The 26,304-nt window shown below is 40.0% G+C and overlaps 1 pseudogene; it reads left to right on the top strand.

Annotated features, from left to right (window-relative positions):
• Nucleotides 1-11,553: 11,553 nt before the first annotated feature.
• Nucleotides 11,554-11,669, top strand: LOC140845895 (small nucleolar RNA U13; annotated as a pseudogene).
• Nucleotides 11,670-26,304: the final 14,635 nt, after the last annotated feature.

Here is a 26,304-nt window from a genome sequence, read left to right as displayed (position 1 = left end):
GTGTGTGTCAGATGAATGAGCGGTTATGGGATCAGACTGCTGCCTTAGGACCCAGGTTCCCATAGCCACACTCGGGCAGAGAGGAAGCTCAAACTACAAGAAAAATAAAACACAGGGACTACCCCTTCATACTACCCAGGAATCACAACCGTTGAACTGAGTGCCACCATACGAAAGACTCGGCCATCCATCTAGCCTTGGAACTCTGCATGAATGACCATTGTCACCCACCCCACTATGACATGCTGCCCCACCCATCCTATGTCAGTAGCAGAGTCCTGACCCTTTGGAAGGTTCTGACACTCTACTGGTTGGTTCCAGTGGGGAAAGATTAGACTTCAGAAGCTGAGCGACTAAGGTAGAATCAGGAAGCCATTTACAGAAGGGGGACAGAGTTTACTGAAGAATTGGAGAAAAAAAGGAATCTAAGGTACAGAATGAACCAAATCATCTACTTCTGCTTGGTTTTTCTGAGCCCTATTTAATACTAAAGATCTTAAAATCTGAAGATCCTTACAGAGTCCCAGCTACAGGTCAGAAAGATTACTTTTCAGGGTGGTCATGCACCTACATTCATGCCCATGGGGCCTTAAGGAAAGCAGCTGGGCACAGAGCAAAAAGGGACTTAAGAGGAAGGGGTGACCTTTATTGATTCTAATTACCTGGAGCAAAGATTGAAAGGGTTCTTGATCTAGAGAACCATCTCCACATGTACCCACTACAAGGACATACAATGAATTTCCCAGCATTATCCCTGTATCCTCACTGTATCCTTGTCTGAGGTACAGTCAGATCAGGGACAGAAGAATCAAAGGGCTGGGTTTTGTCATGGCCAAAACCTGGGCGGTTGGAGGGAGGAAATCAGTTGACTTAATTTTGTCCCTATCCTTTGGGACTCTTGGCTAGTTACTCTGTGTTTCACAAATGGACCCATTTCCCCAATGCATACAATACATCTCTGCTGGTATTTCAGGGAATCTACATTGGAAGAATCCGAGGAGGATCAGCTAGATCACGAGTAAGTATCATGATTATGCAAAGCCACATCCAAGGACCAAGGTGTGAAGCAGGTCGGCTCTGCATGACTTCCCTCATCTTCCCCCTCCCTTCCTCCTACACACCCGTCTATCCAACCCCCGGCTGTCACCCACCCCACTGTGACATGTTGCCCCACCCATCCTGTCAATAGCAGAGTCCTGACCCTTTGGAAGGTTCTGACACTCTACTGGTTGGCTCCAGTGGGGAAAGATTAGACTTCAGAAGCTGAGCGACTAAGGTAGAATCAGAAAGCCATTTACAGAAGGGGGACAGAGTTTATTGAAGAATTGGAGAAAAAAAGGAATCTAAGGTACAGAATGAACCAAATTATCTACTTCTGCTTGGTTTTTCTGAGCCCTATTTAATACTAAAGATCTTAAAATCTGAAGATCCTTACAGAGTCCCAGCTACAGGTCAGAAAGATTACTTTTCCGGGCGGTCACGCACCTACATTCATGCCCATGTGGCCTTAAGGAAAGCAGCTGGGCACGGAGCAAAAAGGGACTTAAGAGGAATGGATGACCTTTATTGATTCTAATTACCTGGAGCAAAGTTTGAAAGGGCTCTTGTTCTAGAGAACCATCTCCTCATATACCCACATAGCCTTGGAACTCTGCATGAATGACCATTGTCACCCACCCCACTATGACATGCTGCCCCACCCATCCTATGTCAGTAGCAGAGTCCTGACCCTTTGGAAGGTTCTGACACTCTACTGGTTGGTTCCAGTGGGGAAAGATTAGACTTCAGAAGCTGAGCGACTAAGGTAGAATCAGGAAGCCATTTACAGAAGGGGGACAGAGTTTATTGAAGAATTGGAGAAAAAAAGGAATCTAAGGTATAGAATGAACCAAATCATCTACTTCTGCTTGGTTTTTCTGAGCCCTATTTAATACTAAAGATCTTAAAATCTGAAGATCCTTACAGAGTCCCAGCTACAGGTCAGAAAGATTACTTTCCAGGGTGGTCATGCACCTACATTCATGCCCATGGGGCCTTAAGGAAAGCAGCTGGGCACGGAGCAAAAAGGGACTTAAGAGGAAGGGGTGACCTTTATTGATTCTAATTACCTGGAGCAAAGACTGAAAGGGTTCTTGTTCTAGAGAACCATCTCCGCATGTACCCACTACAAAGACATACAATGAATTTCCCAGCATTATCCCTATATCCTCACTGTATCCTTGTCTGAGGTACAGTCAGATCAGGGACAGAAGAATCAAGGGGCTGGGTTTTGTCATGGCCAAAACCTGGGCGGTTGGAGGGAGGAAATCAGTTGACTTAATTTTGTCCCTATCCTTTGGGACTCTTGGCTAGTTACTCTGTGTTTCACAAATGGACCCATTTCCCCAATTCATCCAATACATCTCTGCTGGTATTTTAGGGAATCTACAATGGAAGAACCCAAGGAGGATCAGCTAGATCACAAGTAAGTATCATGATTATGCAAAGCCACATCTAAGGACCAAGGTGTGAAGCAGGTCTGCTCTGCATGACTTCCCTCATCTCCCCCCCATCCCCCGGCTACCTCCTACGCTCCTGTCTATTCAACCCCCTGCTGACACCACCCCAAGCACTCCATGTCCTCCTGAAGTGACAACTGTTGTAAATCCTGCATCCAATCAGCCCTTCCAAGGAAGGACTTACTTTGCCAAAATCATCCCTCATTCCTACTCAAAACAAAAGGCCTCTCCCTCACACTTTATTCCCAGTTAATAGTCTCAAAGAGAAACCAATTAACTGACACACAACAAAAAGAAAAAGTTATTGAGAGCTTCCCGTTCGCCAGGTACCCTTTCTAAACCACTGAGGTATTACCATTATTACATTCAAATGTACTTCAAAAAAGATGTTTGTATTCTTGAAAGTGAATGCCTGGATCATATCTGTGTGTACTCGGTGGAGTATCTCCCAGGCTAGATTCTCAAGCTTTGTAGCAGGCAATGGAGAAGTTCTGAGATGGGAGGAGGGAAGGAGAAACAGAAGCCCCGTCTGCTGGTGGAGAGCTCTTGCGGCATAAGGCAGAAACCAAATCTAAGTGATGTGCCAGGTGCCTGGATGAAAATACTCAATGGAAGTGTATTTCATGAGCAGATTTTGTGCACCATTTGCCTGAGAAACCATTCTCTCCAATACAAGAGGCTATTAAGGAAACAAACTTCTCCTGGAACCAGGGAGGAGGTGTACTATGATATTGTGCACTTTGATCAAGAAAGCCTGGGAAAATCCCCTCTTGCTCACCAAGTTGAGAATTACTGAAACAAACTGTAAGGGCGTGATTAAGAAATACAATTTCCTATGAAAAAGGAAAGGTGTGCTCCCAGAAACAGCCAGGTTGTTGCATTACGTGTCTCCTAGATATCCCTCCTGGCCCAAAGGTCACTGACCCTGAGATAACTGGCCCTTGTTCCTTTCGTGGGCTGAATCTATAGGTCAGAGGAGGTGGAGATCTTAAGACTGACCCAGTCAAATAAGAACCTAGAAAGTCTGAACACAGACCTTGAAAGAGACTTGCAAATCAGAGATGAGGCAAATCAGGAACTTCTTCTCCAAATCCACCAGAAAGAAGAGGAAATACAGAGGTGAGTGCTGGGTTTTCTTGAGGGAAGTTCCCAACCCAAGGGATGGGATAGAGGAGAAGAGACAAACCTGAATTTTCCTACTTGCTCTAGAGACCTATATCTTATGTAGCAGTTCCTTCTTCATTCTTTGGCATTTTCTGTGGCTCAAACCCTGAATTACAGCAAGTTTCAAAGAGATTCTTGAAAGATTGGATGATATTCACCTGAGCTGAAAGAACACTAGGGTGTTTGACTTAGGACTCAGGTCAAACGCTGAAGTGATTCTTTTTCCTGCCTTTGAAGTGATTATGATGGTAAGGACCCAGGAAAAATGGGTTTCCAACTTGAGAGCCATATTTACTGACACTGAAGTAACCCTTAAAACTGATAGATATGCTTTTCCAGTTCTGAAGCTGTCTGTTCCTCACACTATGTGCTTCTGTCATTCAGGCTGGAAAGTGAGATCACTCAGACTCAAGACCTGACAGAAGATGATGAGTGGGAGAAGGAAAATACTACCACCGTGGAAAGGGAAAGAACTTTGCAAGAACAGGAAGAAGAAATAGCCAGACTTGTAAGCAAGGAGCTGGGAAGAGCCATCTGATAGGTTTTATTCCTCAGCTGTCTCTCATTAGTCATCAGATAAGCTAGTCTCCTCTTTTTTACATGCAAAGAATAGTCAAAAGTCATGGTAAAATATGTGTCAGTGGCACAGTTTCTTTGGTAATATTCAGTATTGGGAAGCCCTGCATGTGGGCATGTCTATCCTGTTGAGTTGGTATATACATATATATGTGGAAATCAAACCACAGGTCCTTTACCTGACAGTATGCAGTGAGGTAGAGTTACTGCAGGGAAAAAGGCACCAGGTGAAAGGGAGAACAATCAGCTGAATAAACATGGGTGGTAGCAGGGAGCTCCACACCTATGCTCTGCTTCTTTCTCTCAACAGGAAAGGAAAAATGAGACCCTGGTACACGGCATAAGAGAACTTCAAAAAAAGGTGGGTTGGGGCTCTAGTTTTCCCCACGTTCCCCGCAGGGGCTCCAGCTGTCAAAGACACAAGGGAGGGAAAATGATCATAGAGGATCCCACGTGTCAGAAAAGTTTGTGCTGGGCGTGGGTTCTACCCCTGCCCCACTCTCCTGAGGCTGAGCCTCGTACCTGAATGCCATGGACTTCCCCTGCAAGCATGAGGTGAAGGGGGTGGGTGCGACATTTGGGCTATTTGGTGATCCCATGGGTTTTTCATTCTATCACAAGAAAATGGAATCCAATGACACTTTGTCGGAAGGTGAAAGGTTAATTTTTTTCAACAGACTTTTTAAAATACTTAAATCCCAAGGGCTTCCCCTTTCCTTATCCAGGCATTCACTCTACCTCAACTCCTGCTCAAAATACGGCGGGTTTCCTATGATTGCCCTACTTTCTGACCCATGCCTGCAGCCCTCTGTAGCCCGGAATGGCACAGGGTTCAGGGAAGTACTCCTGCTTGTGCAGACTCTAGCTTTGGTGGCCAAGACTAGTGAGAAGACGACGGAGGTAGAATAAGATGTTTCCAAGGGCACCAAGTATCCATTAAGGGACAATCTCCTGGCAGCTTTATCAAGGCCATGTTATTGGTTCTACACACCAAACAGTGTGCTTGTCTTCTAGAATTTTTTATTTGATGCACTTTTATTTGAAAAATGTATTTATTTAAAATCATAGCTTACAAGGAAATCGCAGAAGGCAACCAAGTGTGAACAAGGCCATCTAAAGGGACCACTAGAAGACTCAAAGGTAAATGAAAAAGCAATCTTGAGTGGGTTTGGGTTACATAACCAGGAAGCAAGCTTTTAAGTGGAAACAACTATCAAAACTGGGATAAATTCTGTGTAGTTTTAGCCCATGTCAGACTTAAGCCTAGACTACTGAGTACTGAATTCTTTTCTGCCCTTGGTAAGGAATTTCGCTCTGAAGCCATATATTTTGTTTCTCTTCCTTTAGGGAGAGCAGAACACAATTGCACAATGCATATATAACACTGAAGTCCCTGGTTTATATCCTGGTCCCAGCACTTAGTGAGGTATATGAAGTTGGGCGATTTAATCAGCCCCTTCCAGCCTCAGTTTGAAAAACTGAATGATATTGTGTATTTTTAAAACTCTTTCCTTTTTTTGAAGAGTAAAACCTTGAAATGTCACATATTTAAAGTGATTATTTAAAAGTCTAGCTGAGGCAAATGTATGAATTCATAGAGCAGAGCTAGGATTTGTCAATCTACTGTGTGCTAGGTAATTTACACACTCTATCACTGACTCCCATCCAGAAAAGGATTCATTCAGTTTATCACTCAAATATTTAGTGACCTCTACCTGCTGAGTGCATCATCATACACTGCTTAGCGTTTCTCTAATTGTGTTCCAAAGATAAAAACCTGGGCACAACCACAATCCATCTTGTCAAAGATGAAAAAAGGTGGACTTATTTTTTTATTCAGAAAGCAGGTAAAATTCTTACTTGATATTTCCTGTAGAATTCCATCTTACCCTTGCCTTATTTCTCTTTAGCTTCTTAAGCTCACACTTAGGCCCATACTATGTCTGTGGAGGCCCTGCAGATATGGACACACTGAAAATAGAAATACAAAGTGAAAAATAGAGAATTCCCGATTTCTCACACCTGGCTTCTCACACCTGGCAATTAAAATAAAGAACCAAACTCTAGAAGCAACAAGGCCCTACATAATCTCATCCATGTCAACCTTTCCCCACCTCATCTCCTCCTTACCAGGTGTTTCCCCATGCTCCAGCCACATAACTTCCACATACACACTACATATGTGCTCTTTCACAGTCTTGGCTCTTGCTGCAACCCTGCATGGGACGTATTTCTTCCAGATCTCCATTTGGCTAATATTTACCATTTAGATTTCAACCCAGGATCATCTCATCAGACAGGACTTCACCTATGATAGCTCTCATGCCATCGCTATCACTACATTTCTCTGTTTGTATTTCTTTCATAGCATTTATCATTATCATGTTGACTTATCTGTTAATGTCCCCAACTAGAATGTCAGCTCTGTGAGGCAGAGACTCTGCCCGTCAATCCTGTTCACCACTGTACCCTTTCTACTCTCATGGCCCTCTGCCCATCATTCCGACATAGCCACCAATATAGAATAGGCTTGCATCAAATAGGGAAGGAAAGGAAAGAAGAAGAAATACGGGGAGCAAAAAAGGAGTGAGCAGGAAGTATATAAAAGGAAAAGGAAGAGTGAAGTTTTTCAAGATTGGTGTTTTCCCTAAGAGAAATAGCTAAGAAGGAAGGAAGCTGAGAATTGTAGTTTAAGCGTGAGTGGAGCCCTGATGAATGCTAAGGGCTTGGGAGTGTAGAAGGGCAGGTTCACCAGAAGGACGCTGCATGGTTTGACTCTCCTCCATTAAAAAGACAGCTGATATCACACCTGATGCACATCCACCACCTGTAAGATAACCTTTGAGACAGCATTTCAGAATGGAATCCTGCTTGCACCTTGAGTTACCCATCTCCTTCCCTTTCTGTAGGTTAAGTTACAACAGCTGGAAGCTTCCTGTGCCGACCAAGAGAAGGAACTGGCCAAGGTGATGGTAGTAATTTCAGTATTACTTCTCCCAGAGGAAGGAAAAGTTGATGTTCAGTTAGACGACGCAATACATTCTGCAAATAGATTGAGTTATATATAATAAGGCTCCAGATCCAGAACCATTACGGGGTTGAGGAGGGTATGAAGGAAAGGAAGATAAATGCAGTCTCCTAGGTTTCCTTCTCTTCAATAATTTTTACGGGATATGTTCCATATCTTTAACTTCAACAAATTAGTATCTATTCTTCTCCCAACTGTCCCAAAATAAAATCCCCCCCAAAATAAAGCTTATCTATCCTAAAAAAAAAAAATGAGTTCATATATACAGCAAAAACATATTTAGAACAATTAGAAAACTACATGTAGGGTCTGGGATTTAGGAGGAAACAAGTATACTCTTGTTCTTAAGAGAAATTTCCTGAAATAAATTTGACTGAATTTTGGTTTCCCAGATAATGGAAGACTATGCACATGTGGCCCAGCTCTGCAAAGATCAGGTCTTCTGCATTAAGGTACAGTTTCTCGGTAATGGGACAGAAAAGGGTTTGTAAGGTACAGGATAATATGAAACCAGGCTTTTCAAAGAACACTTTCTAGGACAATATTAACTTTTCAAAGTGGCATTACAAAGCGACTTTGGGTCCCTGACAACCCACCACCAATATCATTCCGTTACAGCCCTGGTCTCCTGACCTCTGTGCTCTTAAATTCATAATGAGCACTTTTCCTTTCAAGATGCCAATTACCCAGGGACCTGCCGGGAAGGTAGGAAGTGCATCGAGTGACCAGGAGTGGTGGTGGGTGTCGGGGCTGGAAAAGGAGACCAAACATTCATGTTACCACGTAATAATACATGCTTCTTATGATTAGAAAAAGTGTAAGGCTTCTAATTAGTAACTGTGGTTTCTTTTATTTCTCTTGGAAGAAGTACCAGGAAACTTGGAGGAAAATAGAAGAAGAAGCAGAGACTCGGCTCCTTGAGAGAGAAGTGTGAGTTTTGGCAAAAAAAGTAACTTCTTGGTTTTAGTGGTAACTCCAGCTCAGCCTGGGTCAGAGCAAACATTCCTCTGACCAATTCCTACTTGGGACTGAGTGAGCCCCAACACCACATCTCTCTCCCTTCTGTTAGCGATTGTTTGACTCCCACGAAACCACACCAACTTTAAAACGCAGGTCCTTCTTCCATCCTTCTTAAAAAACCACAGAAACACATCTCCCTTCATGCTTTTATCGCATTTTCAATTATTCAGGTTTATATTAAGGGCAGGAACATCTGATTTTAAAAGGGCTGGTGGTCAGGCACTCTGATGAGTAGGACATTCCTACTTTCACAGAAAAGCCCATTAAACTAATACCACCCTCATTTTCCCAAAAACATAGAGACTCGGCCATATAAGATAGGCATGAAACTAACCTCTAGAGACACGAAGGCCATCATATTACAAAACTCAAACTGTACGCTATATTAAGTACTAAACTGTGACCATGAAAGGTTAGAAATGGTAAGACAAAAGCCCCCCCTTTCTGAGTTTGTCTAGAATTGAAATGGTGAGAAAACAAAGTCAAAAATCTCACTCCCATTTCTTGGCCCCTTTTTAGAAGTAACATCTTAACTTAGTCAAGAAGTACTTGTATTTATTAAATATTTTAGAATCTTGGGATCGAGGTAAAGAGACCCAAACTTCATACCGCCTCTACAGCCCTGGTATGCATTGCGGCCTGGGAGGGCCACAGGGTACCTGCTCTTGGAATTCTGAAGGATACCTTCATGCTTCCTGAGAGCCCTCTTGAACACTAAGTATGGCTTCAGTGCTAAGCTCAGTTTCTAGAACAGAGCTGCCCAGTAAAACTTTGTGCCATCCAATAAGTAGCCAATGGCCACCTACTGAGTACCTGAAACATGGTTAGTGTGACTGAGGAACTGATTTTTTTTTAATTTTAATTAATTTTAATGTTCACAGGTACATGTAGCCACTGACTTCCATAGTGGACAGCACAGCTTTAGAATGTAAAACTTTTTAAATAATCATTATGTAGTATGAATATTTGAGTGTACTTTATTCAACCACTATCTCGGTTCATTTCCCCCTAGATCAAAAGTCTTGAGCATGAACTCTGCAAAAAAATACAACAGCCAAAATAATAAGGTGAGTGTTCTACCCTGTGTCCTCTCACTCAGTGCCACTGCCTGTCAGTTTCCAAAACACTATAAGCCACGAAACATACACAAATCTTCCCATGCGCATTTTCCAAGAACAGTACTAGACGTAATTTCAAAGCATTCCAACCTGAAACAAAGAAGACAACTGTCTTCCCTCTCTTACAGCCATGTAAATGACATGCCCTCCTAGAAACTAGTCTAAGACCTAAGAAGGTTCAGAATGCAAGCAAGAAGGAACATTAACTGAGGGTATACTCTACAGAGAAGAGGCTAATATATGACACATACACCACACCGCCCACCTCCTGCAATCACAGAACTCTTTCCAGATGATCAAAACATGGTCCCGAATCTTTCAAAACACGAAGCACCAGGGTTATCTGTCACTATCTGATCAGAGATGCCCCATGAGTTAACATAAGAAGTCATCACTTTTTTATGACAAAGCCCCAAGACTGTTCATATTTAACATCGTGATGTCACCAGCACATATGCAAAGGTCAGAAGGACATAGAATTGGATGCAGAGCATCACGGCTCTGTGCCTGTTTGGCATTTTGGGGCAGCAAGTTCACAGGACTAAAAGATAAACTTTTATTTAACTTTATTTTTGTAATGTATATTGGTTTAAGAGGCAAGGTTGACATTCACCAGAAATTTTTTGGCATGAAATATATGATCTTGATAACCTCAGAAAAAAAAGAAGTCTTCTTTTCCTAAAAAGCAAACATCAATGATACACCATTGTCCCTGGGGTCATCTAGATGTTCGGGTATATGTCACACATGCCCACAGTGACCATGACTCCAATTGTCCTGAGCACGTTATTCTGGCCCCTCTCTTGCATATTCCACTCAGCAAAAAAATTAACTGGACCCTGAAATTAACTGGACTCCCCCTCTCTAGGATGAGGCTTAGCATACTTTCTGATATGTCCCCTCATCTACCCCCAATGGCTCATCAAAGTATTCGTCTGACTACCCATCAGAGGAAAAACAGAGCGTGTTCATCAGGGTTACCAGAGTCCCATGACGGTCCCGCGCCCTGAGTCTGAGCCGTCCTTACAGAGACGCTCCCTGAGCGCTGATCAGAGGGCACTTCCCCTCATCAGACTCAAGCTATAGAACCAAATGTGTAAAACACACAGTTCCTCACGATTCCAATTCTATGAGCCTTATTTACACAATTTTAAAATGTGATCTTAACTCCTCCGTCTTTTTATCTCCCAAGGAAGTTAAAAGGAAAATGAAATAACTAAGGAAATATTTTGTAAAAGAAATGTCACAGAAATTCAGGATATATCATCTTTCCATTTTTATACCTTCTAAAACTTATCTCAGAATATATTTCTGTGGTGTCCATAGCTTGTTCATTCCTCTAAGGGTTGCTGGCTGAGCTGAAGGTAAGCAAAGAGTTATGAGAGCCCAGAATGTGGATTCCCAGAGGTCCAGGCTTCAGGCCCGGCCCTTCCACTTACTAGCTGTATAACCTTGGGCAACCGACTTTACGTTTCTATGCCTTCCTTTACTCCTATCAGTATATAAGGAGGTGATACAAAATTATATAGAAATATGTAAGTGTATATATATGTATATATAATGTGTGTGTGTATGTATATATAAATAATGCACACACATATATGCATATATATGTATATACATTGTCTGAAAATTTCATCTGTTTATGCTTATGAAAAAAATTTGTATGGTATCTAAACATAACATATAACTAATGGCTCACTGAATATTACATGACAGTGAGGAAACTGCTTATTTATCAATGTCCTTTCTTCTTCTCCCAGGACAATTCTCTCCAAAAGAAGGGAATATGGCTCTGTAAAAGGCAAGTAAATATCTTTGAGCAAACTCCTTGAAAACTGGGAGATCTACTAGCCATCCTGCAGACGACAAGGAGAACCTTGCATACACATTCACACATTCTCACACATACACACACACACAGAGTCAACAAACTAGTGTCATCAGTGACCACATTTCTCAGTTCTAATGCTATGACTTCTTGCCGAAAGGCAATTACTGATTTCATTTTCCAGTATTAGCAGCCAACAGCCTAGCAGTAATCAGAAATGGGAATGTTATCACCTAAAAGAGATGTGGCAAATCTCACATTTCCTCCCTCTTCCCTTAACAATCTGAATTTATTTGATGTGTCTGGATCCCCAGTAGAATCAGTAGATTAGAAATGGAGTACATAAGCATAGTGATTGGGATTTCACCCTATTGTATGAGACATGCCTCCCTCAAACCTTGTTACAATGTCAGCTCTTTACCCCCAACATGAAAAATATATACATACATAGGGAGAGAACTTCTAAATGCAATATACTGCTGCCTAATAACAGATAAAAGAGGAAATGATTGTGAAAAAGAGATAAAGCACCTAACACTATCCAGCACATCGTAATTGCTCAAAAATATTTGTTAGCCTGAGTAAGAACTCAAGATTCAAACAACTGAGTGCATACTAGTTCTGAAGGAATCACTGTGACAGCAAAATCTATATTCATGAAGTCCTTGCATTTTCAAGAAAAGGTCAAATTATGTTCAATATCTGTTTAAGAAGGCATAGAGAAACATATATTCAAAGTGGTATAAAATATGATTTAGAAAGAGTTCCATCAAAATGATTAACATAAAATTATTGGTGTTTAAAGGTAATTTCCAATTGTCTAGAATATTGGCTTAAGGGGGATATCCCTTCATACAAGGTAAATGAAGTACTACATATTTTGGTGTCCCTAAATATAGTGTTCTGGAACAACTAGTAGAATTTTTCCTAGAAATCCTAGGACTGCCTTCACCTATACTTTCAACACCAGTGCCCAGCATGGAATCGCCCATGTGGACTCCCAAGGGCTGTCTGCCTTCAGCTGGTAATCTGGAGGACAATGTACAAGTTTAGATCACCAAACTACAAACACCTTTCCTCTTGTTTTACTTGACCATTCTGTGAGGCACGGGTAGGCTGGTTGTTAAGAGATTAAAAAGTTGGTTTTATTCCTAAGATTTTCCCTGGGAATGTCACCCAGAACCTCCTTATGAATATTGTATCCAGCTTCAAGGAGATTTCTAGGAAGGAGGAAGGAGGTCTGTAAAGGGCTTCTGATTCTAATTCTAAGATACTTTACTAGAATGGATCCTGGATCCGGGCTCTAAGATCAACTCTAGAGAAAAACTTCAGAGAACTGGTGGGGAAGGGGTTCTCTCTGACTAGTGAGTGCAGTTGGTAATGAATTTGTCCTGGGGCTGGAGGCAGCCCAGAACAGCCGGATAAGGTTAATGTAGGAAGGAAACAGTGGAGGTTTGCTCGTGCAAATCATAGTAACACAACAAGGACAAAAAAATTCATCATTTAAAGAAGAAATCAAGACCACTATAGGGAAATTTAGAGAAATGTATTAGAAATATTAAAAGTATCATGAATGAAAGAAGAGAAATACCATGATCATGGATAGGAAGCCTTAACACCAGAAATACATCAGTTGTGTCCAGTGGAGAAATAGTCAATTCAATTCCAATCAAACTCCCCCAAAGATGTTTCATGCAATTGAATGAAATGATTCTAAAATATACTATATTTGGAGGAGTAAAGGGTCAGAGATAACCTGGAAATTTTAAAGAAAAGCAAGAGGTGGGGAATATGCCATTTCAGATATCAGAACTTACTATGAAGCTACAATAATTCTGATAGAGTGCTATTGGGACCAGACTAGGAAAACTGAACAATGAAATGGAACAAAAAAAGAGCTTAGAAACAGTGCACATTTAGACCTTTGATTAGACCTCCTTATGAATGTCATAGGGGAAAGGAAGAATTGTTGAAAAATATGGTAGGGAAAAACGTTACCCAAATAAGACAAAAAATGCTATCAGATCACTAACATTCAGCATATATAAAAAGCAAGCCCGATGTGTTAAAGACTTAGATGTCCACAAAAAGAAAGGAATCTTTAAACTTCAGCATGAGTTATTATCTATTCCCACTTAACCAAGTACCCAAAAACTTACTAGTTTCAAATAATAAACATTTATCATCCCATAGTTTCTGTGAGTCAGGAATCTTTGAGTCATTTAGCTGGGTACTTCTAGCTCAAGGTCTGTTGTGAGGCTACGGATAAGATGTTGGCCAAAGTTACAGTCATTAGAAGGCGTGGCTGGTGCTACAGGACCTATTTCACACTGGCTTTTTTGCTGGATTTTTGGCAACAGGCCTCAGTTCCTCATCACATGCACGTCTCCACAGGGCTGGTTGTGTAGCCTCCCAATACGACAGCTGGTTTTCTCCTGAGAGTAAGGAAGAAGCTGCAGTGCCTTTAGTACCTCGTCTAGGAAATCATACACGGTCACGTCACTTCCACAATATTGTATTCTTTAGAAATGAGCCATTAAGTCCAGTCCACATCCCAATGAAGGGAAATCTCATAATGAGAGGAGTATCAAAGAATTTGTGAACATATTTTTAAAATGCTACAAACTCTCAATGAAGATAGAAGTATCTTTCAGACCTTGGTATTAGGGCATGGATTTTTAACACGACATAAAAAGGATTGATTCTAATTAAAGGAAAGGTTGATAAACTAGCCTTGATTAAAAATTATTAACTTTTGCTCTTCAACACTTAGAGCAAGTGAAAGTTAGAAAGTAGAGGGAAGTTATTCAAAGCACACATGGAAAAGGATTCATATCAAGAACATATAAAGAATTTTTACCATTTACTAAGAAAAGCTCAAACAACCTAGTAGATAAATGGGCAAAAGGAACACAGAAGACCAATAAACCTATGCACAGATATTCAGCATCACTGTTCATCAGGGAAATACAAATCAAGACCATAATGAGAAATTACTTTACACCCATTTGATTAGTGAAACTTTAAAAATCTGATGGTAAGTATTGGAGAGGGTGTAGACCCACAGAAATGTATACTCTGCTAGTGGGGTATAAATCGGTGTGACTACTTCACAAGATAATTTCAGATAATGATAAATACTAAAAGAAAATAAAACACAGTGATGGAAGACAGTAACTAGCAAGCCAGCACTAGGGAAGGACCACATTTACAAGGGGTTGCTGGGAATGGAGACAAGATTTAGTGGGAGACATCTGAATATCAAGAAGGAACCAGGTGTGCATTTAGGTATGACTTACTGTTCTGTTCCTGGTTTTCTAACATCTGGCTAACAGTTTCTTGGCTTTCTCTTTTCAGAATTTTTCTATTTCTCTTTTTCATCACCCTATTTTTCATCACACTGCTGGGTTACCTGTTTTTCCACATAAGCTTCATAAATCCAGATCTCCTAATCGACATACTACCCAAGATACTGAACAGGAGCACCTTGTGGAGGCTAAGAAGCTTCCTCTCTGCATCTCTCACACTTCGGACTGAGGACTTGTTGCCCCACTAATCCCCAAACATCCTTGGAAAAAGAAGGCAAGTGGTACCTGACTGTGTACACTAGGAGATGGTGGAACTTGTAAAGGGAAGATGTTTTCTTCAGGTTTTCCCTTGAGGTTTGCCTACTGATTACCTTTCCTCCCATGTTGTCTTTCCAAGATCGACCTTGCCCAGTAAACAGCTCTGTCACTAGATTTCAGTGGCTACAGAATAAGCTAAATAGTATGAAATAGTAAACAAAGTAGACCATTTTCAGAATAATGTCATAGATGCTAAGCAAAGTTAGAGTCCATCAATACTTCTAGTTAATCTTAAAAATTTAAGAGGCTGGAACTCCGCAATGCAGATGGCTCACTACTGATAATTAGAACTCCATAGCAGCAAGTGACCTTAACTTAAGCTAATTTACAAATTAAAGCAAAATTTTTAAAAAAGATATTGCCTTATGGAACTAAAAATCTGAGGTTTCAGGCATGGCTGAATCCAGAAGTTTCACCAGTGTCCTCAGGACTTCATCTCTCTCCCTCCTTTCTCTGAATGGGCATTGCTCCTTTAAGTGGCAATATTCTGCCAATAACCTAAATCCTATGGTACCAGATTAGCAACTTCAACACAATCAGTCTTTTCCAATAGCTACAGCAGGAAAGACCAAAGAATCTGTATTGGCTGAGGTCAAGGGCCTATCCCTGTCCCATAATCAGCTGATCATGCATTAGCAAAGTCATCCTTTAATGAAAGGCTTACAGGCATCTTGTACCACAGATAAGTATTTCAAACGGAAGTAACCAAATGGAAAAAAAAATTAGGCAACTTTCTGAATCTGGTAAATTGTCTAGTATGAGTAAATTCTTTCTTAACCCCAGGCCTCAGAGAAAACAAAATCCTCTTCTCCTGGCAATTACTAGAGTAACGTGCAAATATGCATTGTCTGACAATTCAAGTCACTGAGTTTTTACCTGGCACCTTAAACGGAAACACCCTCCACCACCTCAAAAGAGCAGCGCTGCACACGTGGCTTATTCCCACATGAGTGGCAGTGGCATTCTAGGGTCCAGTAGAATCTGGCAGTTTCTGCCCAGTAGGTGTGGCCTTAATAGGTGTTTCATTAAACCAGACTTCGTTCTTGGCACAAGGAGAGGATAAGGTATGGCCAGCTCCCATTTACCATTGTCCTGCCACATGATAGAGCAAGAAATCCACTCCTCTGCACTCATGAATTTGAGACTTAGAATCATGAAAGAAAAAGTACTTTCACACATTGTGATTTCAGAGTCACTTAAAAAAACTTTTTAAAATTTTTCTTTTCATGCATATTTCATTATTCATCACTATGTTTTCTCTGCTGTAGCTACGTGAAATAATGCTGAGAACACAGTTCAAAAGTTGTTAGGAAGGACACAAATCCCTAATAACATCTTGAAGTCCATAAGTGCCCTTGTTGTTGGTTAAAGTAAAGGTAAATAAATGTTGACTATATCATTCAGGGTCACACCCACAATACAAAACTGAGAATGAGAATTCAGAGTGGAGAGAACCAGCAAAAACAGTTGTTTCCAGAATGTAAAGTGAGTCAGGAAAAAAAAGTTTCCACTATGTGACATCATTCCTGTAGACGGAGATTCTGGCAACTTTAGATGGTTTTACTAAAAAGATGATTATGATGGAGGGGGGAGCAGGGAAGGGAGGAAGGAAGGAAGGAAAAAAAGAAAGAAAGGTAACAAGGCTGATCCCTTAGCAGTGTAAACTCCTGACAGTGAACTGCTGTTCTGTTCTACATGACTACTTCACTGCAGCCATTGACTGTGCTTCCTTTAATTTTATAAGACTGAGAAGCAGAAGTTTTCTAAAGACAAGCTTCAGTGGTTAAAAATCACTGTTGTAAAAATTCCTTCTGCTAAGGAGCAAAACTAATGGAAGCTCTTCTGTGTTTGCAGCGAAAATAGGGAAGGAGCATTCACATGCAGTGTGGGATTAGAGCCTAGGATCAGATGTAGGGGAGGTCAGCTGCTGTGGCTGGGCTGTCTTGATGCTCCTACTGAATACTTACAGCTGACACTGGCTGCAGGTGCCAGGAGTTGGCCTCCCAGTATCTCGACCATTGCAAACAAGGAGCAGCTTGCTTTGTCTCTGCAGCAGTGCACCCTTCCCTCATGATCTGACTATGGCCGAATGGCTCCCTCAGAAACAGCAGAGGGCACTGTTCCATGGTAAACGCAGGCTCTCCTCAGAAGCTGTTTCTTTACCACAGGTATATATTGTACCCCTGCAAACTGCTGACCAGATGGGGGCAGGTCTGTGATAACAGCAAAACTGTCCCATTTTTCACAGGGTCATCGGCCAGATCTGGGTTTGAACATCAAGAGCACAGATGATATAGTCTCCAACCCCAGGTGCTGAGTCACTACCTACAATGATCATCTGCCTAACTAATATCCTCAGAATATGTGTTCTAAGTGGAAGGATTTCCTCACACGGTCTCTGCCCTCATACGTATGCCCACCATGGAGCAGAATTCCAGTTTGAGAAATTCCAAAAAGAGATATCGCTCCACATTTATAAATAAATAAATTTAAGATTCATGGAGACAGAAAAAGGATGTATGTTGCTATTTGCTGTACAGAAACTGAATCACACCCCCCCTTGGTCATGTTTATTGTTCCAAAATCCCCTTTCCTCCTGACTCTGGAATCCATCTGCCTTCCTCTTCCTGCACACAGCTTTAAAAAAAAATTGCTTCTAAAGCCAGTCAGCTCTCCCACTCAGACTGTATTTTCCACTCAACAAAACCAAAGCTTGGGAGTTGCCCTGTAAAGTGCAACTTTACAGGAATTTTTGTGACATCTGGGAAGAGGAGAAGCAGGAGAGACAGCTGAATAACAAGATGAAAAACTGAGCTCCAAGTTGGTAGACACGGACAAGAGAATTTCTGGACACCAGGAAGCCAATATTCAATTTTAGATTATTTTCTAAGTAGCACTGCAGTGTGTGCTCCCACGCACTTACGTCAGTCAACAGGAAAATCTAACACACAGTTGTAGATATTGGACCCTACAAGTTGCCTTTTGTTGACTCTTACAATTGAATTTTGGGAGAAAAGCAGCGGTCATGCCTCAAGTTTGAATGAATGTTGGATTAGAAATAAACAACCCTAAATTATTTAATGGAGAGGTAATTAGGAGAAAAGATTTGCAGAAATAGGAAATGAACAAAAGGCAATCTTAGCTAGAATTCAAGAATGTGGAGGCTCCTGGTGACACCTAGATTATAGAAGAATCTTCTACATGTCTTCTTCCCTCTCAATTCTCTCTAAAAAGACCAATGGCAAGGAGAGCTTTCTCCTTAAGTTTTCTTCTAAAAGCTTTATGATGTCAGGTCTTACATCTAAGTCTTTTGAGTTGATCCATTTTGAGATTATTTTTGTGTTTGGTGTAACATAAGGGTCCAATTTCATTCTCTGGCATGTGGATCCCAGTTTGCCCAACATTAGTTATTGGCGAAACTATTTTATTCCCATTGTGCATTCTTAGGGCCTTCGTCACAAGTTAGTTGACCATATATGTATGGGCTTAATTCTGAGTCCTCTATTCTGTTCCATTGATCTGTGTGTTTTTATGCCAATAACTTATGGTTTTGATTATTACAGCTTCATAACACTGCTTGAAATCAGGATGTGTGATGCCTCCAGCTTTGTTCTTCTTGCTCAAGACTGCTTGAGGTATTTGGTGTCTTATGTGGCTCCATACGAATTTCAGGATTGTTTGTTTCTTTTCCTGTAAGAAATGTCATTGGAATTTTGAATAGAGATTGCACTGAATCTGTAGATTGTTTTGAGTATCAATTCTCTAACCCATAAACATGGGTTTACTTCCATTTAACTGTGTCTTCTTCACGTTCTTTCATCGGTGTTTTACTCTTCAGTGTATAGGTCTCTCTCCTCCTTGGTTAAATTCATTCCTAAATAGTTTATTCTTTTTGATGCTATTATAAATGGGACTGTTTTTAAAATTTCTTTCTCAGATAGTTCATTGTTAGTGCATAAAAATGCAACTGATTTTTATACACTGATTTTGTACAATGCAACTTTACTGAATTTAGTTTAACAGTTTTTTGGTGACATTTTTAGGGTTCTGTATATATAAGATCTTGTCACCTACAAATAAAGACAATATTACTTCTACCATTCTGATTTAGATTCCTTTATTTCTTTTTCTTGCCTGACTGCTCTGGATAGGACTTCCAGTACTATGTTGAATAAACGTGGTGAGAGTGGGCACATTTGTCTTGTTACCAACCTTTAAAGAAAATCTTTCAGCTTGTCACCCTTGAATATGTTAGCTGTGGGCCTGTCATATTGGCCTTTATTATGTTGAGGTACATTTCTTTCATACCTAATTTGCTGAAAATTGTCATGAAAGGATGTTGAATTCCATTAAATGCTTTTTCTGCATCAACTGAGTTGATCATATGATTTATCCTTCATTTTGTTAATGTGGTATAACATATTTATTGATTGGCATATGTTGACCCATCCTTCTGTCCCTGGAGTAAATTCCATTTGATCACGGTGTATGATCCCTTTAATGTGCTGTTGAATTTGGTTTGCTAGTATTTTATCAAGGATTTTTGCATCTATGTTCAGCAGGGATATTGGCCTATAATTTTCTTTTCTTGTATTGTCCTTTTCTGACTTTGGTATCAAGGTAACGTTGACCTTGTAAAATGAGAAGTGTCCTCTCTTCAATTTTATAAGAGTTTAAGTTGATATTAATTCTTCTTTAAATTTAAATGGTTGGTAGCATTTGCCAGTGAAGCCATGAGATCCTAGGCTTTTCTTCATTGTGAAAGTTCTAATTACTGATATAATCTCCTTACTTTTTATTGATCTACTCAGATTTTCCATTTCTTCATGATTTAGTCTTGGTAGACTGCATGTTTTTAGGAATTTCTCCATTTCTTCTAAGTTATCCAATTTGTTGGTATATAATTATTTATAGTAGTCCTTTTGATCCTTTATGTTTCTATGGTATCACATAGTTTTAATGTCCTGTCTTTCATTTCTGATTTTATTCTAGTATTCTCTCTTCTTAGTCTAGCTAAAGGTCTGTTAGTTTTGCTTATCTTTTCAAAAACCAACTCTTAGTTTTGCTTGTCTTTTCTATTGTCTTTCTAATATCTTATTTCATTTATTTCTGCTATTTGTTATTTATTTCCTTCATTCTACAAACTGTGGGTTTTGTTTATTCTTTTCATAGTTCATTGAGACACAAAAAGCGCAGACAGCAAAAGCAAAAATAAACAATTGGGACTACACCAAACTCAAAAATGTGCATAGGGAAACAATCAATCAAATGAAATGGTAACCTACAGAATGGAAATACTTTTGCAAAACATATATATGATAAAGAGTTAATATCCAGAAATTTTTCTAAATTTAAAAATGGGCAAAGGACCTGAATAGACATTTCTTCAAAAAAGACACAAATGGTCAACAGATATTTTAAAAGATGTTCAACAACACAAATTATCAGGGAACTATAAATCAAAAACTTCATACCTGTTGGGATAGCTACTAGCAAAAAATCAAAAGTACTGGTGAGGATGTGGGGGAAACAGAACACTTGTGCACTGTTGATGGGAATATAAATTGACACAGCCATTATGGAAAACAGTATGGAGATTCTTCAAAAAAAAAACTAGAACTACCATATGATGCAGCAAACTGACTTCTGGTTACATATTCAAAGGAAATAAAATCATTATTTGGAACAGATTATCTGAACTCCCATGTTCACTGCATGGTATTCACAACAGCTAAGATATGGAAACAAAACCTAAATGTCAGCCAACAACTTAATGGATCAAGAAAACGTGGTATATACATAGAATATTATTCAGCCTTTTTAAAGAAAAAAAATCCTGCCATTTGAGACAACATGGATGAACCTGGAGGGCACTGTGATAAGTGAAATAAGCCAAACATGGGCAAATACTGCATAATCTCATGTGCACATGGACTCTAAAAAAAGAAAAAGAAGAAAGTTGAACCCATAGTAACAGAATAGGATGGTGGCTGCCACGAGCTGGGGTACAGGGAAAGAAGAGAGGTCTTTTTTAATTCAGAAAATGTCCTCTCTCACATCCCCCACATACACAGCAAGTGAATCATATGGATGGTTATAGAATTCCACCAGACATTAACTGTGAGGTTGTAGGGGGGACAGTAGTGTTAATTTTACTTCTAGAATTAGAATGATTTTCCCGGGTTTTTATTATTGGGTTCCATGCTCCTGTAAAAATATTTTAATGCAAATATTTTCTTTCATCCAAAGCCCATAATACTCATAAATATCTACTGAAGTTCTAGCAATACATAATAATTTTTTTAAGTTCTGTGGATAACTATAAGAAATGTTGTGCTCTACCATGACATAGAAATACTTTTTTAGAAACTTGACAATTCCTTTCATTCTATTTTTTAAGAAAAAATTAAGTAGGTTGACTTTTTTACCTCTAGAGACATCACAGAGAACCCCACAATTTCAAGCCAGAATAGTGATCCATATTACCTTGGGTCCCTTTAAATTCAGAACCTGTGTTCATTCAGATGTGTGTACACTAAAGTACTGCCTTGCTCATTCCCATCTATTCATTGAAACATGGCCTCAGCTCAGCTACCCTGTTATCCTCTCTAAAATCTAAGTTTTTGAAATTGCATTTATCTAAAATATAACCTGAAAATCAATTTCTCATGAATTTATATTAGGCTGCAATGTTAATCCACACTTTACTACATTCTCTGTAGAAAGAATATGTATTGTCTGGAGCCTATTCTACTCAAGACATTGATTATTCAGGAAGAAAGCAATACACCTTTATCATCCTTCAGCTTCCAAAATGTGTAGGATTTTGGAACTAGAAAAAAATCCAGGACAATTGAATCCCAGAGAAGTTATGTGATTTACTTTAGTTTCCATAGATAACTAGTACTGGAAGGTAGAACTCACCGAATCATAGAAATTCAGCTATAAAAAGCAAAACATTTTTTATTATACTAAAATACACATAACATAAAATTTACTATCAGCCATTTTTAAATGTGCAATTCAGTGGTATTAAGTATTCTTGGGCAGCCACCTACACCATCAGAACACTTTCTTTCTCCACCAACATTTTCAGAATTCTTTTGATCTTGAAAAACAGAAACACTATGCCCAATAAACAATAATTCTCTATTCTCCCTCCTCTCTAGCCCCTGGCAATTCTAGGTGCCTTATGTAACTGGAATCATACCACTTTTATCATTTTGTGACTGGTTTATTTCACTTAGCATTATGCTCTCAAAGTTCATCCATGCTGTAGCATTTGTCAAAATGTCCTTCCTTTTTAAGGCTAAATAATATTCCTTCTTATGGACATACCACTGTTGCTTATCTATTCATCCATCAATATCTATTTGAGTTGTTTCCACATTTTAGCTATTGTAAACAATGCTACTGTGACCATGGGTTTACATATACCTCTTCAAGACCCTGCTTTCAATTATTTTGGATATATGCCCAAAAGTGGAATTGCTAGATTATATGGTAATTCTATTTTTAATTTTAAGGACCTGTCATATTGTTTTCCACAGCAGTTACACCATTTTGCATTCCCACCAAGAGGTCATAAGGTTTCTAATTTTTCCACATCTTTGGCAGCACTTGCATCTTCTGTTAGTATTTTTTATACAGTAGCCATCTTAATGGATGTGAGGTGGCATCTTTTTGTGGTTTTGATTTGCATTTCCCTAAACATAAGTGATGTTGACCATCTTTCATGTGCTTATTGGTCATTTGCATATCTTCTTTTAAAAGTGTCTTTTCAATTCTTTCATCCATTTTTGAATTAGGTTACTTGCTTTTTTGTTGTTGAGTTTTAGGATTCTCCATATAGTCTAGGTATTAATTCTTCTCAGACATATGATTTGCAATTTTTTTCCATTCTGTGGGTTGCCTTTTATTCTATTAACAGTGTCTTTGATGATAAAATCTTTTAATTTCCTGAGGTCCAAGTTCTCTCTTTTTTCTTTTGCTACCTGTGCCTTTGGTATAATATCCAATGAATCATTGCCAAATCCAATGCATTGAAGCTTTTATAGTACATTTTATTCTAAGAGTTTTACAGTTTTAACTTTCATGTTCAGGTCTCCGATACACTTTGAGTTTATTTTTGTATATGATGTTAGATAATGGCACAACTTCATTCTTTTGCATGTGTGTCATTGGTTTTCCAGGCATCATGTGTTGAAAAGACTGGCCATTCCCCACTGAATGATCTTGACATTCTGATGAAAATTATTTGTGTATATATTCACAGATTTCTGGCCTCTCTCTTCTGATCCATTGGTTTATATGCATGTCTTTATGCCAGTACCACACTGTTTTCATTGCCATAGCTTTGTAGTAAGTCTTGACATCAGGAAGTGTTAAGTCCTTCAATTGTGTTGAAGATTTCTCAAGATTATTTTGGCTATCCACTGTCCCTTGAGATTCCTTATAAATTTTAGGATGGATTTTTGTATTTCTCAAAAATAAAGCATTGGGATTTTGGCAGAGACTGCATTGAAGGTATATCTCTTTTGGCAATATTGGCATCTTAACAGAATTTATGAACATGAGATGTCTTCCCATTTATTTATGCCTTCTTTAATTTCTTTCAGCAATGTTTTGTAGTTTTCATTGCATAAGTTATTCACCTCCTCCATTAATTCCTAAGTATTTTGTTCTTTTTGAAGCTATTGTAAATGGACTTTCCTCATTTCCTTTTCAGATTGCTTTATTGTTAGTCCTTAGAAATGCAACTGATTTTTGTGTGTTGATTTGATATTCTACTACTTTGTTGAATTTATTAAATTCATTAGTTCTAGCATGTCTTGTATGCATGTATGTGTGTGTGTCTGTGTGTGTAATCTTTAAGATTTTATAATATATAAGATCATAGAATTTGTGAACACAGATAATCTTACTCCTTCCTTTCCCATTTGGATGATTTTTATTTCTTCTTCTTGCCTATTTCTCTGGCTAAAATTTTCATTACTATGTTGAATGGAAGTAGTGAAAGCCACATCCTCGCCTTGTTTACGTCTTATTCACAAGAGCCACCTGTACGGCCAGCTTCATGGACAGGGGACGTGTGCAGTCACATGGAACCTACACTCAGAAGGAATCTCTGATGGGTTTAATGTCTGCAGTAACTGGCTTGAAATTCTTAGTACTTTTTGAGTGAGGGGCCCTCTATCTTCAGTGAGTTCTACACTGAGGGAAGTCAGTACATGGAGGTCTACAAATTATGTGGCCACTTAAAAGGGCAAGAGCCCAGCAAAGAGAAGGTGACAGGATGACAAAAGTCTAACTTGCTGAGGGAGAAGCAAACAAACAACTGGATTCGAACGGTCAGGGCTAGAGATTCCAGTGATATTCAGATAGTGGTTGGGCAACTTGCAAAAACTTAATAACAGCATCTGCAGGAGAAAGAATCAGGGGCGAACATGAACCAGGCCCTAGAGGACAGGGTGCTGGGCACAACAGAATTAAAGAAATCCTTTAACATTCCCCTTCTCTCCTTCCCAATAGGAGTCTGAAAGGGTAGCCAGCATAGTGGGAAGGAGAAGTAGATAAGCTCAGTGTGGAAAGAGGTGAGTCAACAAGCCCTTCCCCAGATGCAGCCTGAGGCCCACTGCAGGCCTCGGCTGTCAGAGGGCAGAAACCTCAACTCCATACCAAGTGAAGAGTTGTGATTATGGGATGGGACTGGATCCTTTGACTCCTGAACTAGACACTTCTTTGTGGAAAATGCAACCAGAAAATATGGGACTGCCAAATACCTATTTGGAAGAAGAATTATCCCAATGAAAATCATTTAAAAGAACAGGGGAGGAGAGGTAATATATGGATTTCAGTTGTTCTAGGAAATAGTTTCATAGGAAAGGAGGAGAAGTTAGGGATAAAAACTCTCATTGCCAAGAAAGGATTAAAGATGGTGGCATGAGAGGTGAGACAAAGATCTCCCCCTAAAACCATGTATAATACAAAAGTATAATTAATACAACTAATCCTGAAAGAGCAACAGGAAAGAGGACTGCGCCAGGCTGCATACACCTGGAGAAAAGAACAGATCTCACAGAACAGGGTAATGTACCAAAGCCGTGACCCAAGGGGACCCAAGCCCTTCCCAACGCCAACTCACCAGTGGGAGGAAGAGAAATAGAGTGGGGAGGGGGGTGAAGGCCTGGGACTGCTGAACACCCAACCCTGGAGATCTGCTTTGGGAGTACGAACCTACATTGCATGGTGCTCTGGTGATTAGTGGGGTCAGAAAAATAAGACAGGCAGAATACCTAGAAAGACTGAGATTCCAGCTACTTGTGGAAAACAGGGATCCATATCCAGCTGCTCTGGACAGGCATTCTGAGAGACTTCCTAACAGTGAGAGTGCTGGTAAAGGGGCAAGGACTGACAAAATTGTCCAGGTACACTCTGCCCAGCAGGTTGGGAACTTTCATGATCTTCAGGTACTCCATTCCCCTGGCTGGCTACACAGCTCCAAGGCTCCTCACTGTGATACGCAGCCTGCTGTGCCTTCCTCCCGGCCAGCCCACACCTGGCTTGTAAACTGGCAGTCCTTGCCCTGACGTCAGGCCAGCCAGAGGGAAGCCCTGCCTACAGCAGCTACAAACACAAAGCATAGATGCTTACACCTCTGTGTTCAGCCCTCTGGTTCTGGCAGTGGAGACAGGCATAGCAGCCGGAAAGCAGGAAACAGCTCTTTCCTTCCCACAGCCACCAGCCCCAGTCCCCTGTGACCCCCGACATCGCTCCAGGGACTGAGCAGCTCCAGAGAGTAGAGCTTCTGGGCACTAGAAGGCACCACATACAAATATGAAACATAAAAGGAACCTGGTACAGACCAAAATCTCACAAGCCCCAGAAAAAGGGCCAAATGAAATTGAACTCACCAATCTTCCTGAAAGAGAGTTCAAAATAAAAATCATAAACATGCTCCTGGAGGTACAGAAAAATATTCAAGAACTCAGGAATTAATTTAGGGTGGGTATCCAATCATTAAGGAACACAACAAAGGGTTTTAAAAGAACATTACATATGGTGGAAGAGAATATAAATAAAATACAAATTAGAGAAGGGAAATACAAAGAAGCTGAGGCACAGAGAGAAAAAAGGATCTCCAGGAATGAAAGAATATTGAGAGAACTGTGTGACCAATCCAAACGGAACAATATTCGTATTACAGGGGTACCAGAAGAAGAAGAGGGAGAAAAAGGGATAGAAAGTGTCTTTGAGGAGGTAATTGCTGAAAACTTCCCCAATCTGGGTAAGGAGATAGTCTCTCAGGCCATGGCGCTGCACAGATCTAACAATACAAAGAACACAGGAAGACAACACCAAGACACATAATAACTAAAATGGCAACAAGGATCAAGGATTAGGACAGACTACTAAAAGCAGCGAGAGAGAGAGAGAAAAAAGA

Source organism: Manis javanica, chromosome 13 (assembly GCF_040802235.1).
Source record: "Manis javanica isolate MJ-LG chromosome 13, MJ_LKY, whole genome shotgun sequence".
NCBI lineage: Eukaryota > Metazoa > Chordata > Mammalia > Pholidota > Manidae > Manis > Manis javanica.
Note: the sequence above shows the minus strand (reverse complement) of the source record. Positions and strands in the feature narration are given on the sequence as shown.